Genomic DNA, 18066 nt, shown 5'->3' on the forward strand with positions numbered 1-18066 from the left:
AAAAGTGTATGTCAGTGCTGGCCATCAATGAGAGAGACCTGTGCATTTTTCAAATGGGTGGTGAAAAAATATGAGTATGTTGCTGGACATGTGGCCCGCCGTGCCACCAATGTACTTACCGGGGGAGGGTAAACACCCATTATTCCGCAACTTTCTTTCCACATACCATCACTCCGCATACTTTCATTACAAAAGTACCATGACTCCGCAATGCCATTATAACGCATGGCATTACATTTTATATGCTTTTACCACGCATACATTAACAACGGAATTAGTTGTAAATGCATGAATGGTAAAAGCATGTTTTTTAAAATGTTTGAATAAGGTAAGTATATGTATAGGGGTATAGGTTATGGAGTACTGAGGTATATGTTTTGGGGTGTTTGAGTATTTTAAGGGTTCAGATATAGTTTTGGGTTATGGGGTACAGGGGTAGTTTTAGGGTTTAGGGATAGATATGGGTTTTGGGTACAGGGGTATTTTAAGGGTTCAGGGCTAGGTTTGGGTTTTGAGGTACAGGGGTATTTTTATGGTTCAGGGCTAGGATGTGTTTTGGGGTACAGGGGTATTTTAGGGTTCAGGGGTAGGTTTGGGTTTTGGGGTACAGGCTTATTTTTAGGGTTCAGGGCTAGGTTTGGGTTTTGGGGTACAGGGGTATTTTTAGGGTTATGGGGTAGGTTTGGGTTTTGGGGTACAGGGGTATTTTAAGGGTTCAGGGCTAGGTTTGGGTTTTGGGGTACAGGGGTATTTTAGGGTTCAGGGGTAGGTTTGGGTTTTGAGGTACTGGGGTATTTATAGGGTTCAGGGCTAGGTTTGGGTTTTGGGGCACAGAGGTATTTTTAGGGTTTAGGGATAGGTTTGGGTTTTGGGGTTACAGGGTATATTTATTGGGTTAAGATGGGTTAGTGTTTAAGGGTGTTGGGGTATTTTAAGGAGTAAAGGTGGGTTATGATTATGGGGTGCAGGGGTATTTAAAGGGAGCAGGGTGGGATTAGCACACGATATGAGACATGGCATGAAGGGCGGAACGTACCACACGCCCCCAGCGTTTGTCACGCCCACAGCACACGCCCACAGCACAGCGCAGACACGCCCACAAAGGACTACTTTGCTGGCACAGTTCTTTTACCTTTTAAATGTATATGGTGGGTGTCTGCATAGCCTATGTCCTTCTGTTGCAACTTCCCTTTCCAACGCTGTATTGGGTGTTGTGATTGGTGCTGTTGTTCCTGAGATTACCCGCCTCAAAGGTTTGGGCTCTCTCTTTATTATATTAGTATGGATGTATTCAGATTTTGTTAACATAAGTGAAAAGAAGCATTGTTCTATAACTGTACTGACTACTTGCTTCGATGTACACTGCGGACAGTAGGGTTCACAACTTAAATTTACCTTTCGATCTACACTACAGACAGCATTAAATTCAGCCTTCATTTATTTAAAGCAGAGACAAAAAATAGTGCTGTTGCACTGCTAGTATGCGCAAGCACCTTCAAACGCTGCATCCTGTAAACTATGTCCACAAAGAATGTGGAAGATTGTACCAAATTGTACCTCCACCACTGGCAATACCAAGTACCTCCGGGGTATCACCTTCAACATCGCCACCAGACATACATCCCCAATTTGGGAAAGTTAGAATGCACTGCGTGAAGTGGAATCACTTCAATTGTTATGGGGAGCAATCAGTACACCTAGTTTGCACAGCAATTGATAACCATCGATGCTAATCCCCCCTCCCCCAAGTTCATATAGTCCATTTCGCAACAGTGAATGTTTTGAGTGCAGCCAGACAACGCATCATTGCAGGGTGAGCACACGGTAAACACCAGACGCACTACTAACTTACTGTAAACAACGTATGCAATCATCTTACCTCCGTAATAACAAAAACTTCGATTATATAACTTTCTCTCGCTCATTCTACAAATAGGAACATACAAATTGGATCATTACAATACTGCAAAGAAACTGTATAATCAATTTATAAATGTGTGCTATTTATTTATTTTTATTTTTTTTAGCATATTTATATAGGGCGAAGTACACCCAAAAATATATCAGCAATTTAAAAGAGCACCGTATTTACAGTACATTTTAAGGCAGGCGTAGCTTACATCATTACTCTATAATAACAGGATGTGGACGCAACTCCCAGCCTCGAACACTGATTTTCAGCACCAAGTTCGACAGTATATCTGAATGACCACATACGTATATATATATATATATATATATATATATATTAGCTGCCAATAAAGTGCCAAAAACTACATCCTAAAGCTTTCATAGCCCTGTATTACTACAGCTACAACACTCCACTGAATGTACAACAAACATTCATATTCATATTCGCAGAAATGCGTCATGTTCACCATCTTTTATGTTTGCAACTTTGGATGAATGTAGGATCAGTGATTTCCCGTACCTTCCATGTTGGCCATGTTGTGGGACTTCACAGACATGATGACACATTTACGTGTAAGACCCGGGTGACAGTAGCACTACAACACGGACACCCGAATCACGTGAGACGCTCCTGGGGGGTAGTATTCCCCAAGGCCTTCGACTGCTCCAGAATGGAGACCACGCGACCCCCTCTCAAAATATAAAAAGCCCTGGAGGGTGGTAATCCCCGGGACTTAGACGGAACTTAGAGCTCCCTCACCCATTTATTTGTTAGCACCAAGGAATGGCGGTCCCTAGGCTACAGGGCCCCTCCGAACCCCCATCAAATGTAATATTTGAGACCCCGGGGTTTGACCATTCCAGGTAGCTAATTTTTGAAGAAGCACAGGAGTCCGCACTTCCTTTTTATTTATTTTTACGGCGGATCCATGCACCCAACTCACATTTCTTCGTTTTTTCAAAAGAAAATGTTTGGGGAGGCCCTAAGGGTCCTTCTGGGACCCCCTGAGCATGTCTAGAGGGTCAACATATTTCTTACCTGCCCCCTTTATATATTTTGAACACTTCTTCTACTAATTTCTAGATCCTCACTTCTACCGAGGAACAAAATGGCTGCCAACACTTCCTGATTTCGAATGTTGACAACCACTTGACAGCCAATTAGCATTCAGCGTTTGATCAGGATGGTGCGCTTAGTGTGTGCGCAAGATAAGCGCATCCACCGGGCTATAGATATATATGTACTTGTACTTGTAATTTTCTCAGAAACTACTGAACGTATTTACACCATTTAAGCAAAAGGCACGAGTCTGAACCAAGGACTACCTCTTTGCCACATTTAGTATACTTCCGTTCTACCGTTTGGACTATTGCCGCAATCAATGGTTCCTATGGAAAATTGCATGGGGAAAACATGTTTTGGGACCCCCCTTTTTTCTCTGCCCCTGCCTCAAATGCAATATTTTAGACCACGGGATTTGTCCTACCCAGATAGCTAATTTTTAAACAAGTTCAGGAGCCCGTGTTTCATTTTTTTTTTTTTTACGGAGGATCCATGCACCCAGCGCACATTTACCCATTTAAAAAAAATAAATAAATTTGGGGCCCTAGAAGCATGTCTAGAGGGTCAAAATATTTCTTACCTGCCCACGTTATACATTTTGAACATTTTGTCCACTAATTTCTAGATCCTCGCTTCTACCGAGGCACAAAATGGCTGCCAACACTGCCTGGTTTCGAATGTTGCGATACAAAAGGGGATGATGGACGGAGCGTTTGAGCAAATCAAACACTCACCCCCAGTCAACTGATCTGGGTTTAATCCATCACCATTCTTTAGCCCACTCAGCCACCCCATTTCAGACATGGCTATATGCAAATCAGTCTGACCCTGTGCCTCATGGGAACAGTCCAGCCCGAACTGCCAAGCCATGTCTTCCATGGACCGGAAACAAGCATCCTGGGACCGGTTTCGGATTTTTGGAATGGCCTATGAAAAAGAGGCGGATGGCTTGAAACGCGTTGGTGAAGTAATGCAAAGCGGGACACGAGCTGGTTTCCGTGTTGAATAAACGCCTATGGTGTAAGTTGGCTGCAGAGTGCATTTTTCGAAAGCTTTCGGGCATTGGCATACAACAGGAATTTACATGGCTGTCCTGCCGTGGAAAAGTGCACCGTCCCGGACGAAGAGAGGCTGAGTAGCTAATGAACTGTGTCACAGCTGCTGTCAGCGCAGCCAACTTGGAAATAATTAGACCAGCGAAAGTGTTCTGAAACCCACTGGAGGGTACAACAATGTTCCTAACAAAAGAATACGGAGAGCAACTCACTGTGAGTAATAACAGTTCTTAAAATAGAACAGCAAGTTCCATCATGCATTGTAAAAATGGAGAAATTATGCGCAAGCACGAAGCAAAGCCCACTGAGGGTAACATATAAAAGACTGCCAAATTAGGAATTGGAATCTGCTCACCGCATTTTTGGAATGGCCTATGAAAAAGAGGCGCACGCCTTGAAACGTTTTCGCGAAGTAATGCAAAGCGAGACATGAGCTGGTTTCCATGTTCAATAAATGCCTATGGTGTAAGTTGGCTGCAGAGTGCATTTTTCAAAGCTTTGGGGCATTGTCATACAATATATATATATATATATATATATATTTTCTCCAATCCTGTCACATAGCATTTAGCAAACAGGCGCTGACTCCGTGGGGTCTTTCTTCAGAAACAAAGTTTATTTTCTTTTAGTGCACAGATCGACGCGTTTCGACGGTCACAGCCGTCTTGCTCACAATACAGATAAACATTACGTCAGTGCTTTTAACATGTCAGGTGCTCATTGGATCATATGGTGGTTTACCTGTCGTCATGACAACCAGTTTTTCAAACTCACTGGAAAAATACAGCGTTATTTTCGTTTTTAACACAATTGTTGCTTTAATCAGCTTCTCTTACATTTTCCGCTGCTAAATTTAGCATCAACTTAAATAAAAGACAATTATATTATCATTGTCGATTACTAACAAATACATAATTATTGTTTTGGCAATTGTTACCCATTTATGTACAAATTCTTATGTTACAATGTGTTCGGGTTATTCATTCAGTTACCGCATTATCGCATTATATATAATATATAAATACGGGTGGTGGTATGGTTATATAGGGTCTAGTGCCCGATTGAAATAATTAATTTGGAAACCCTCCTTTGCAAAGGATTACTATGATAAAGCCCAAGTGGGCATAAATCTATTGATTGCAGTATCGAACCCAAATGTAATACTTTCTCCTCTGTACATTTCCTTTATCTTAGTGAATGCCTACAAAAAGAAGCTAAATCTTGGAAACCATCAATAAAAGTTTGTGAACATGTATAATATTTCTTATGACAGCTGACATGTATTTATTAAATCACATTCATTTATACGATTCTGCTCACGGAGGAAAGGTTAGGGGAACTCTTGGAAGCTACTATGTAGCCAGATTAACTTTTTGTGTTTACAAATGTACACTTAGCGCTTCGTCCGCATTCAAACCTTGTGGAGCCTTACTGTCTAAGAGAATAATATATCTCGATTCTAATCTTCGGAGGGCTAGTTGTCTATTTCCCCCTCTAATGCTTTTCTTCACATGGTCTATGACGAAGTAATTGATGTTTTCTGCTTTACCCTCATGTTTCAGATTGATGTGTCTTGCCACCGGATACGTTGGGTCATTATTTTTGATGGCCCTGAGATGCTGAAGCACTCTCACGTGGACAGGATGTATTGTGCTTCCCACGTATCTTTTTTTGCAACTACATTGCAAAACATAGACTGCAAAGTCTGTCTTGCAAGTGTAGTTTGCTCGTATCTCTAGTGGTTTTTTCCTATATGGGACATCTACCGTAGTGACATTAGTTCCATATTGGCAGGCTTTACATTTTGTACATTTGTAAAAACCATTTTTGGTTTTTAGCCATGGTGATTCTTTTTTCCTTAACACTGGGGCATTGTCTACCAATTCTTCCCTCATACTTTTGGCTTTCCTAAAAGTAAGTTGCGGTACTTTGTTGCAACTTCTTCCTATCACAGGGTCATTGCGGACTATTGGCCAATGTCTATAGATTATGTTTCTTAATTGCTTGTGATAGGCATTGTACCCTGTGATTAGACGTGGAGTCCCTGTATTCTGTTCAATTTTGGGTTTTTCAGTTTTGGCGGGAAACAATAGGTCTTTCCTCTCCCTCAGGTCACATTTCTGTTCTGCTGCTTTCAATGTGGTTTCTCGATAGCCCCTGAGTCTGAGCCTGCTGAATAGATTTGTCTTAGAATTCCTGTAGCTTGTGGTTGTGCTACAATTTCTTTTCATTCTAAGACATTCTGCATAGGGGATGTTGTCTATTAAATTAGGAGGATGGAAACTGGTGGCGTGCAAGATTGTGTTTCCCGCGGTGGGTTTACGGTAGGTATTAGTTTGTATTTCATTGTCTACCACCCGTAATTCTAAATCTAAGAAATTTATCTTGTCTTTACTGATATCGCAGGTGAACTTCAAATTCAGGCTATTTTGATTAAGTTGTTCAGCAAAATCTCTTGCACTTTCTTCACTTCCTTTCCAAATTACAAAGATGTCATCTATGTAACGACTGTAAAGTGTTACATTATGCGTCATTTCCTCCATATGTTTCACCCTGAGTACTTGCTCCTCCCACCAGCCCATATGCAAATTAGCATAGCTGGGGGCGAAGCAAGTACCCATGGCAGTCCCCTGTGTCTGTCTGTACAGCAGTTTATTAAAGGTAAAAGTATTGTTCTCCAAACACCACTCCGTCATATGGAGCAACATTTGCGAATGTTTGTACATATCAAGGCTTCTACGTCCCAAGTAATACTTGATGGCATGTAAACCATCATGGTGTCTTATACTTGTGTATAGGCTTTGAACATCCAAAGTCATAAAAACAAAATCTGATTCCCATTTTACATCATAGATTTTTTTCAGAAAATCTCCACTGTCTCTTGTGTATGATGGTAGAGTTTTTACAAAGGGCTGTAGAAAGGAGTCCACAAATCGGCTGGTGTTTTCAAAAAGGCCCCCTATAGCGGAAATTATGGGTCTACCAGGAGGGCAGGTTGGATTTTTGTGCACCTTAGGAATTAGGTATAGGTTAGGGATAACTGGATAATTGTTCTTCAAAAATTCAAATTCGTTCTTTGAGATAGTTCCCGCACTTTTCCAGTCATACAAACTCCTATGATATCTCTCTTGGATATTGAGGATATTGGTCTCACTAATCCTTTGGTAACATTCTTTGTCAGATAATTGTGATAACGCTTCAGTATTATACATGTCCAGAGGCCAAAGGACTACGTTACCACCTTTATCTGACCAGCGCACAACTACATCGCTTCTTCCCTTTATTTTGGTCATAACTTTTTCATATGCTGATCTTTCATTAGCATGTGTCTTGAAAAAATCATTACTGCTTGTCCACGATAAGGATTTTAGTTCACTTATGACTTTATCAGAAAAGATGTCAATGCAGTCTTTGGGCATGATGGGACAAAACGAGGATCTTGGTTTGAATTGTGTTCTCGATGTACCCGCAATATAAACTCCAGCATATTCTGCCGCATCTTGTGTATTCATCATGCCATTAGTTCCATCTTGATCCAGGTCCACCATTTCCCTGATGAAAGGCATATCATTAATTTGCCAGTTTGTGTCTCCTGTAGTTCCCTTTTCAGTGTTATTCATCTCTTTACAGTTAAAGAAATGTTTTCTCAATTTCAGTTTACGTGTGAACTGATGCAAGTCTATCCGAGTTTGAGTGTAATTAAAATTGGTTCGTTTACAGAAAGATAATCCTAGTGATAAAGTTTTTTCTTCTTCGCTTGTTAAGGCCATATTAGTTAGATTGATTACTGTGTTTTTGTCTTTTTCTTCTTCCTCATTTCGTGTGTCCATTATCGTCTGTAGTTCCGTCTGTAGTTCTGTTTCTTTGTATTGTCTTTTGGCTGTCTTACATTTTCCCCATCTCCTGTTTTTCCGTTTCCTGCTTTTTGTATTGATGTTTTGTCCTTGGTGGAATTCTGTCGACCTCGCAGTGGTCTTAGGGTTCTCAGTCTCTCTTCGCGTAAAAAAGCAAACTCATCTGCAGGTGTGGGTACTACTTCGCCTGCGGCCATCGATCCCGATGTGCCCGGTTCTGATTCTGCTCCAGAACTTACTTCGGATTCCTCAGGTGTTCTATTGTCCTCAACATTTGAGGTTGTTTGTTTTCTTTGTCTTATGCCATCATATTTTCTCGCAAACGTATAAATGCGCCCTTTCATGTAGTCTGCGCGGTCCCTTTGGAATTTTTCAGCTTTACGTTCCTTTATCGTTTGCTCATATTTATTCACACGTGTTTGGATGTCACTCATTTGTTTAGATATGTAATCTTGATCTTCTTGTTTTTCAAGTTCATGTGCAACATTGGCTAATTGCGCCAAAAGTTTTTCTCTATCCGTTACAGCATACTTTACTAATATTTCCAACATATTTTTAGATGACTGTGCATTGTTATTAGCCCACTCTTCCAACATTTTCGGATCCGGGTTGTCATATGTTGGTGCGATAAGAACTCTCAGGCCTCTCGGTACTCTATTTACTTCTAAGTACCTCCGCAATGAAGTACACTCCCACCACTTTGAGATTTCTCGTTTTCGAAGTTTTTCATACTCTCTTAGCATTGTTTTGGTATCGGATTCCTTGGTTGATGGTTTACTTTTACTACTTCCCTTTCCAGTGTTTATGTCTTTGTCAACATCTTCAAAGATATCACGCGCTGCTTCCATGCGCTCTCGTTCCCATTCCTCCGCCATCCTGCACTTAATTTTTCAAAAATTGCAGTCGTTTCTGACACCCACTGTCCCCTTGGGTCTTGCGTGCAAGCTCCTCTTTAGACTACCTCTCCCATAAGCCACCTGGTCGGATACGCAATGCGCTAGCTCTCAGCACTCGCAGGCTTACCTGGATTCTCCGATGCCCTCCGGCACACAAAGGATCCCGCTCACCGTGTCCGTGCCGAGTGCCCTCGCGGTCTTTATCCGATGCGTTCTGGCTTGGGGGGCACTTCCCTTTCCTCTCCTCGAAGAGTTTACAAAAATCGTTCTGCCCGTCAGAGAAGTGCTCCAAATCGAGGTGGGTCAGCGTGCGGGAATCAGGCTTTTCCCGTAATACTTTCTCCAATCCTGTCACATAGCATTTAGCAAACAGGCGCTGACTCCGTGGGGTCTTTCTTCAGAAACAAAGTTTATTTTCTTTTAGTGCACAGATCGACGCGTTTCGACGGTCACAGCCGTCTTGCTCACAATACAGATAAACATTACGTCAGTGCTTTTAACATGTCAGGTGCTCATTGGATCATATGGTGGTTTACCTGTCGTCATGACAACCAGTTTTTCAAACTCACTGGAAAAATACAGCGTTATTTTCGTTTTTAACACAATTGTTGCTTTAATCAGCTTCTCTTACATTTTCCGCTGCTAAATTTAGCATCAACTTAAATAAAAGACAATTATATTATCATTGTCGATTACTAACAAATACATAATTATTGTTTTGGCAATTGTTACCCATTTATGTACAAATTCTTATGTTACAATGTGTTCGGGTTATTCATTCAGTTACCGCATTATCGCATTATATATATTATATAAATACGGGTGGTGGTATGGTTATATAGGGTCTAGTGCCCGATTGAAATAATTAATTTGGAAACCCTCCTTTGCATATATATACCTCAAAAACAAGAAAAGCCAGACTGCAGTCCCGGGTCCCCAGGGCAAAAACAGATGACTTCACGAATCCAATCTGAGGCAGTAGATTTATTGAGCAAAGCTAAGCAGAAGCGAAAACTGACGCGTTTAGGGCGGATGCCCTTGATCACAGTCAAATCTCAACCCCTCAAGCCTGAACTTTTAAAGTGCTAGTGCATATCATGTGACAAACATAGACATTGAAGAAATACTGTTACTACGTATCACTGGCATGGGTATATATATATATATACATATATCAAAACAAAACCCTTTCAGCCATAGAGTGATGCATAAATTATGCAAAAAAAAAGGAGAGAACTCTGGGTGGTTCTCCAGTTTAGGTGGAAAGCAGCTCCTGTTAGAGCACTCTCAACACCAGCGACACTCTAGATCTGCTCACCTCAAATGTCTGTTTTTCTATCAAAGTCTTTAAGCATAGGATTAGCACAGTTCTATCCACGCCGAGATAGAAAAGGACAAAGTATTTTGCCATTCCTACAGCAAAGTCTTTAAACATAGGACTAGCACAGTGCTGTCCTTGCCGAGCTGTAAAATGACAAAAGCCATTTATCACTCCAGGCACAATATTACAGCTTTGAATTGGTAAAATACCAACTCAAGCCAACCTGAAATGAGTAAAAGCAACCTGTGACACAGTGTTTCTCTCTAATTAGAGCTCTTCAGAGAGGTATAGCTTTGTCGAGACACAAGGGAGCACCCAGTATAAGTAAAAACAAAACCCTTTCAGGCATAGAGTGGTGCATAAATTATGCAAAAAAGAAGGCGAGAACTCTGGGTAGGTTTAGGTGGAAAGCAGCTCCTGTTAGAGCACTCTCAACACCAGCGACACTCTAGATCTGCTCTCCTCAAATGTCTGTTTTTCTATCAAAGTCTTTTAGCATAGGATTAGCACAGTGCTATCCACGCCAAGATAGAAAAGGACAAAGTCTTTTGCCATTTCTGCAGCAAATTATTTAAGCATAGGACTAGCACAATGCTGTCCTTGCCGAGCTGTAAAATGACAAAAGCCATTTATCACTCCAGGCACAATATTACAGCTTTGAATTGGTAAAATACCAACTCAAGCCAACCTGAAATGAGTAAAAGCAACCCCTGACACAGTGTGTCGCTCTAATTAGAGCTCTTCAGAGAGGTATAGCTTTGTCCAGACACAAGGGAGGGAGGGGTTACAATTAACCGGCAATGGAGCATCCTGGAATCGTAAACTTCTCAGTGCCTGGGACACCATTGCCGGTTAAATGTAACCCCTCCCTCCCCTTGTCACCAGATACCTTGAGCAAATCGCGGATCCTCGCGAACGCTCCCACATCCTCTGTTAACTCCAGGAGAAACTGATGCCATGCCATCCGGCGTGGCATCAAAAAAGCGGCTCTTTGACCTTCCCGTCAAAACCAGGTAATATATCTTATGCTCACTAGGCCCAGACCTCTCACCAAACGGATACTTTGCCACACATAAATGTTTGACGTTCCGGTACCAACTTTCTCGTTCTAGTCTACACTTGAACCCGAACAACTCACGGCCTCGATTTCTATTCTGAGTCCTACGAGGTATCCATTATTTTAATTTTTTACGTTCATCTTAAAAGTCACCAGCATGTTCAAATCACATCTTCCACTGACGCCCTCGGAATTGCCCAGCGCTCTCACTTCTTGGAATTATTACCGAGTGATTCTCTCACCTATTTCAACGTAAACGGCACTCCCATGCATGGACAAAGTGCCCCCCACCCTACCCCCTCACGCACTCCGGAATTCCATTTCCATATGCCCACATAATATAAGTATGCGCACTCAAACGCCAATCGCCGATTAAATAGTCCTGATGATGATCCCTATATTCTAAGAGCTTGGGATCGAAACGTCGTCGACAAATGAATCAGTACCACTGTTGTTTGATTAATATGGAAAACGTGGTTATTGTTATTGGTTAGCTTGCTTGACTTCATAATTATGCCAAGCAACCAAAGCTCAATTTGTGCCTGAAAAACCCTGTATGTATGCTTTTTGTGTCTTTATGTTTTGTGTATTATTTCCCACGTCGGGTGCAGGACTGTGCCCCGAATAATTTTTGTCGCTTCCCATGTAAAATATCTTTATGTTTTGATTGCCCGTTAAATTCTATGTCCCGCTGGACATTGAAAATTCTATAGTACGTATTAAGGGCTATATGTTATTTGTTTCTTTGTATTACTTACCTAAGGACCGTTGTTCTTAAAAATAAGGGGCAGCCTTAGACATAAGTTCTCGTCAAAAGGAGCAAAAAGGGTGCATCAAAAAGCAAATGCAAAATACATACTCCTGCTCCTGTGCGTCATAGTTATATAGTTCTTATTTGTCACAATGGTTTGATTGTCATGTGATCATCTTTCTATTTTTTTAGGTATAAATTGTTACTCCAGTATAGTCTCTCATAAATCATGAGAAACAACTGTCCTTCTATCCTCACAGGTTAGTTGACAAGAGCTTGTTCATCTTGTTACTTTCTATGGATCTAGGGGAAATGTTGCTTTCTCACCATCCACACAAAAAGGGGAAAAAGCAGTCTTTGTTATCCAAAGGAAGGTTGCATGAACCAAGAATGAATAAAGCAACAGTTGAGAGACGTATCAAAGTCCATTGAAAAGGCTATGAAATAATCCAGCCTAAGGAGAAAAAGCATCTCAACGTTTTTAAATTCAAAATTTTATATTTTAGTATAATACATTCCTAATTAAGTTTAAGCATAATGAAATAAATTGCACATTTCATATATAAGCTTTAGGAATGTTGACAGTGATGAATACACATAAATGTTTAACTTGAAGTGTGGCTTACTGACATTATTACAGAAAGTAGCACATGTAAATTAATTTAAAAAAGTCATTACAATAAAAGCGTTCCTGAACATATGTTTTTAAACATATTAAGCACCTTTACTGAAAATTTCAGACATCTAGTACTTTTAGTTTAGGAATTGCTCCAAAGTGAAGTTTGTTGGGACACTCTGCAATAAAGTCAATAGCAATGCTAAATTATTAGCACATTATATGACATCTCTTGTTAATTATATACGGTAATCTGTTACTCAAACATAGTAAATTCACTAGTTGATTAATCCTACTGTTTCTAACCAGTCATGCACCATAGTAGCCTGCCTAAATCAAAATTGAAATTGGCGGCAGCCGCAGCGTCACTGCTCACGTCATGGACACGGATGGAGCACCAACATTAATATATGCAGAGAGAATCGTTGTGCTCAGGGCTGGTTGTGCTCACGGTCGGTCCGATACTGCCAAATCGGCCGAGCAACAAAACCGGTCCCCTGTCATGAAAACCGGCCCCCACCCCATCCAGCCTACCGAGGGATTGCCCGGTGCCCGAAATTGCCAGGCCGGCCATGCATGCACGCTTTTACAGTGCTGGTACATCAACTTTCTCTAAGTTTCAGTGTCGTTTTCCTAGACGTGTGCAAAGGGCTCATTTTTTAGATAGGTTTAAAGTGTCCTGCAAAGCAAGATCAGCTGTTATTCTGTATCAGAAGCTATGTGCCTATATGGAAAGCGCTGTGGTCCCAGTCTTATCCACGGAGTACAACACTGTATCAGTTTGTAGAAGCTGAAAAATCTGTCTGATTTTTGAAGTAACACAAAATAACTTGTCCTTTTTTTTTTAATTGGTCACGTTTTTGTTCAAACATGCTCTAGTCCTCAAAAGTAAAAATGCAGGACTCTAACAATGCACCCATATTTATTCACCAGCATAAACGTTGTTTTTAGAAGCATGTCCATATCCGCACATCAAGTTTCCCAGGCCAGAACAAAATGCCAAGAACTGTATGACTGCCAACGCTCGCGTACATTGACTCGTTGCCAGCTTCCATGTTTTATAAATTGGGGTTTATGTGCGAAATCCTTCCAGCTGCTGACAGTATCCCATGTCTAATTATGTGAATGTTTCCAGTATTTCCCTTCGGTACAAAGAGTCATGAAACTGCATTTGCACGTGTGTGGAGTATGTCGTTTTTTTCTAAATTACGAAAAGGAAATATGAAGAAGTGTACATTAAAAATACGTTTTACTGCCATGGCATATATGTGCCCCACTATTGTTACTGACCACTAAATAAGTCAAGTCGCAAGAATATCAGTGTTTTTGGTTCCTCGGCGTCACCATGGCCACAATATATATACTTTAGAATGTAAGTAGCAGCAGGATTACAGCCCCAGTGCCTCCTAATTCTCTAGAGAGTCGTAAACACAAGGAAGGAACCCTCTCTCTTCTTTGACGTTTCCGCCCCCCACATTCAGGCCTCGGATACCTTCCGAGAAAGATTGCTTACATTTTATGCCTATTATACTTTGTTGGGTCACAGCTCTCGGCTAATTTATTGTTTCCACGCATTAGGCCAGAGAAGCCAGGCTCACCCCGTCTTCTGTCACCAAACTTGTCTTTTCCTGCCTTCCCTCAAGTGCCGTTAATTTTCTCACTGAGCGTGACCAAAAATATTTTCCATTGTGAGATTTGTTTTCTGTTTTCTGGTAGAAGGCCTCATTGTACGCTCTAACAACATGCGCCATCACAAATTTGAGCGTGTTTATAATTTTATCCGATTTGGCACGGCGCATACTTTTTCGGTATCGATGGTATTAAAGGCTTTTACGATTGTGTATTTTGGAATGGGTCTGCAAGTAATGGGTCAAATGTACCACAGGTGCATCTGGATGGAAATGGCGCAGATTTAAATCACTGGCAGCTTAAATAGCGTTAAACAGATTTTGGGTATTTAATTCTGTGTCACTATATAATATTAAAAAATAATCATACAGTGCTTCTGTGGTGGCAAGAACATTTAAGCATTTCTTTAAATTATTTATTTTGAGGTTTAGTGCATCCCTAAGTTAAACAGACCAACAACTTGTGTAACTGTGTCATCCCCACTGTTTTGGTTATGAAGAAGTATGTTTGTGGTCTCATCATTGACAGCTCCAGCTGGCGTAATTTGCGTGATTTTGGAAATTTTGCATTAGACTTGTTATACGAAATGCTTGAAATGACACCATTATACCATGTCACATAATTACGCACCGTTCGCAGTAACATTTTATACAGAATGCATCGGAATGATGTGAACAGCCAGAATTCAAGCGGCTGTTGCTCACACAATTTTTTTTTTCCCCGTGCAATGTATCCTCGCTCCAATTTTTGATGCAACAACTCGGTAAAATGTTGCGCTAAAAGACATATTTGCTTCACAATTAATTGCGTACATTTTTCTGTAATTTTCCCAAAATTTCACAAAATGTTGCGAAAGTAAATTGCATGAATTTCGCACAATACTCCACAGAGTCAAACCCCACTCCTGATTAGATGGATTTGTACGTCTCAGATCCTTAATTTTATTTTTCACTTTACTTCTTATTCTGTGTTTGTCCCTCCCTTGGTGCATACATCTCTGTCACCCTAGCTTTTGATCGGCTATGGTGCAGCCTTCCAGGGCTGTCATTGCTTGCATTCAGGAGCAATTTTCTTCTTTGACTTTCAGCTTCCAAGTGAATGCATGGGTTTTCTTGCTCTCACCCTCATCAGCTGTTCAACTCTTCAGTTTTCCCCATCCCTCTCTCCCCTCTTTCTCTTTGGTATTTTCAAAGTGAGGAGCAATGGCAGAGGTGGTAGCTGGTCTTTGCATACATTTATGAGGTGAGCACAATAACATGAACTCATGCTGGCTGCATTTATACTTTATTCTTTCTAGGATCAAGCTGAGCTCAAATTTCTTCCTGCTTGAAAAGGGTGTAAAGATCTATGCAATTTTATGCTGTTAACCACCACTTCAACCCCAATCTATTTTTTTCTTCTGATTATGTCAGTTCCTTTACTAACGCCTCACCCAATTGTCAGCCTGTCTGCCCTAAAGTTGGCCTTACCTCTGCTCCTTACCATTGGCTTTATGGGTACTGTGCTCCATGAGTGAGCTATGGTCAGCGTTGAACTGACCTGATTTGGTGGTTCTTATTTTGGCCTTGAATTCCCTCATATGGTTCTCTGTCGCGTAAGCTGGAGTTCATGTGTCATGGAACAGATGAAGTGTATACAGACTTGTTCTCAATTTCCCACTCTATTCTTCCATGTGGTCGCCGTGCTATACTTCCATGCTCAGCAGTCTCCCTCAGTAGGGGGAGAGGTGCCATGGTACGTGATATGCAAAACGTTTTCTGCCTTGATAGAAAGGCCATCTTGCTAAGGCTACCCTGTTTAGTCAGCTGACCAAATAATGTTTCTATGTATGGAGTTGGTGGAAGTGGTACGATACGCTAACGTCCCAATAGCCTGGAAACAAGCTTGGGTCTCCCCTATTATCAAAAAGCCCACCCTAGACCCTTCCAAACCGGAAAACTTCCGACCTATCTCCCTGCTCCCGTGGCTGTCCAAACCTGCAGAGGCCCATGCTAACAATGTCCTGTCCCTTCATATGGACCATAATAACATCCTGGACCCATCCCAAAACGGGTTCAGACCGGGCCACAGCACCGAGTCTGCCCTTTTGGCTACGACTGAACACCTCCGGACGATCCTTGATGCCGGTCAGAGTGCTGCACTGATTCTACTAGACCTCAGTGCAGCCTTTGACACAGTATCCCATAACATCTTACTCAATCGTCTGGAGACAGTAGGGGTCTCCGGTTCTGCCCTGGATTGGTTCCGTTCCTTCTTGAAGGACAGATCCTTCCGGGTGTCAGCTCCCCCATTTCTATCAAAACCCCATCCCATTGGACAGGGAGTACCGCAGGGCTCTGCCCTGAGTCCATCCCTTTTTAATCTTTATGTGCAGCCTCCTGCGACCGTGGCTAAAGAATGGGACCTAACGCTGGTGTCATACGCTGATGACACGCAGCTAGCCATCACCCTCACGGAAGGCCCTTCTATCTCGGCAACAAGATTTAGGGATGGTCTAGCTGCAGTGGCCAAATGGATGACGGACAATTGCCTGCAGCTTAATGCAGGCAAGACGGAGGTGCTGCTCCTTGGAAAGAACACCAGTTACTGGAACAAGCACTGGTGGCCCTCGTCACTAGGTACCATCCCACCTCCAAAATCCCTGGTTAAAAATGTAGGAGTCTGGATGGACTCCTCACTCAGTTTTCAGACCCACACAAAAAGAGTGGCAGCTTCTTGTGTCGGCCTGCTGAGGAGTCTCAGCCCTATACTCAGCTTCTTCGACGCCAAGATCCGTCAACTTATTATCCAAGCCACAATCCTCTCCCGCTTGGATTACGCCAATGTTCTTCTCCTTGGCGCCAACAAAGGAGAGATAGCGGGACTGCAACGCGTGCAGAACTCTGCGGCAAGAGCCTTGGTCGGTCTTCCTCGCAGACGCTCGGCTAGAGCCACTATCCGTAAGTTGCACTGGCTACCTATTGAATCCAGAATCCAATTCAAAACCCTCATCATGGCATTCAAAATCTTTAAACTTGGATGCCGAGAACTGCTGCCACCTCTTCTTACACCGTATGTACCGCGGCACAACCTGCCATCCTCAGGCCAGCTTCTACTGAGCGTACCCCGCACAAAGCTCTGCCGCACGGGCGGTCGCTCCTTTAGGGTTCTGGGACCCAAGCTTTGGAACACTCTGCCATTGAACATCCGATCTCTGGAAAACCTGTCTGCCTTCCGGAAGGCCATCAAGACACATCTGTTCCCCTCTCCCTAGGCCCCCTCTATTCCCACTCTTCCCATCTTCAGTAAGGATAGTGGTTTCTCAGCGCCGGGACGCCTCTTTGCTGGGGCAGCTGTTTTGCGCTTTACCAAATCTTAACATAACATAACATAACATAGGCAGTTAATAATATGTGCCACTCTCATGTAGATTTAGATCCTTATTAAGACTTTGGCAGTCCTCCTGTAAGACACCGCCACTGTGCCCACAGGAGGATGGCAAAGGCAGTGGTGCACCTGCCCGTCCGATTCTGAGTTGAATCCAGGACATGCAGGCAGTGCGGTGGCAGTCTCACAGCAGTGGTATGTTAGGCTCATGGGAGAGCCTAACATGCGGACCACCAATGTGAGAGTGCCAACTGCACACACATTCCTGCACGGTGTGGCATGCACCATGTCATGCATGCCACACCGTGCAGGAACAAAGGTGCAACTGTAGGGGAGCACAACATGTGCTCCCCCTGCACACACCCCCATTGCTTTGTTTGCCATGTTACTTACTGATTTGCTGATGAAGCGTTCATGTGTTTTATTTCTCTTGATGGCAATTAAATGGAATAATGAATCATGTACACAAAACAAATGACTGAAGAGAAGTCGAGTTTTTAGAATGTATTCACACTGGAGGACATTACAAAACAATAATAGATGTCCC

The sequence above is a fragment of the Lissotriton helveticus genome, chromosome 6 (genome assembly GCF_964261635.1).
Source record: "Lissotriton helveticus chromosome 6, aLisHel1.1, whole genome shotgun sequence".
NCBI lineage: Eukaryota > Metazoa > Chordata > Amphibia > Caudata > Salamandridae > Lissotriton > Lissotriton helveticus.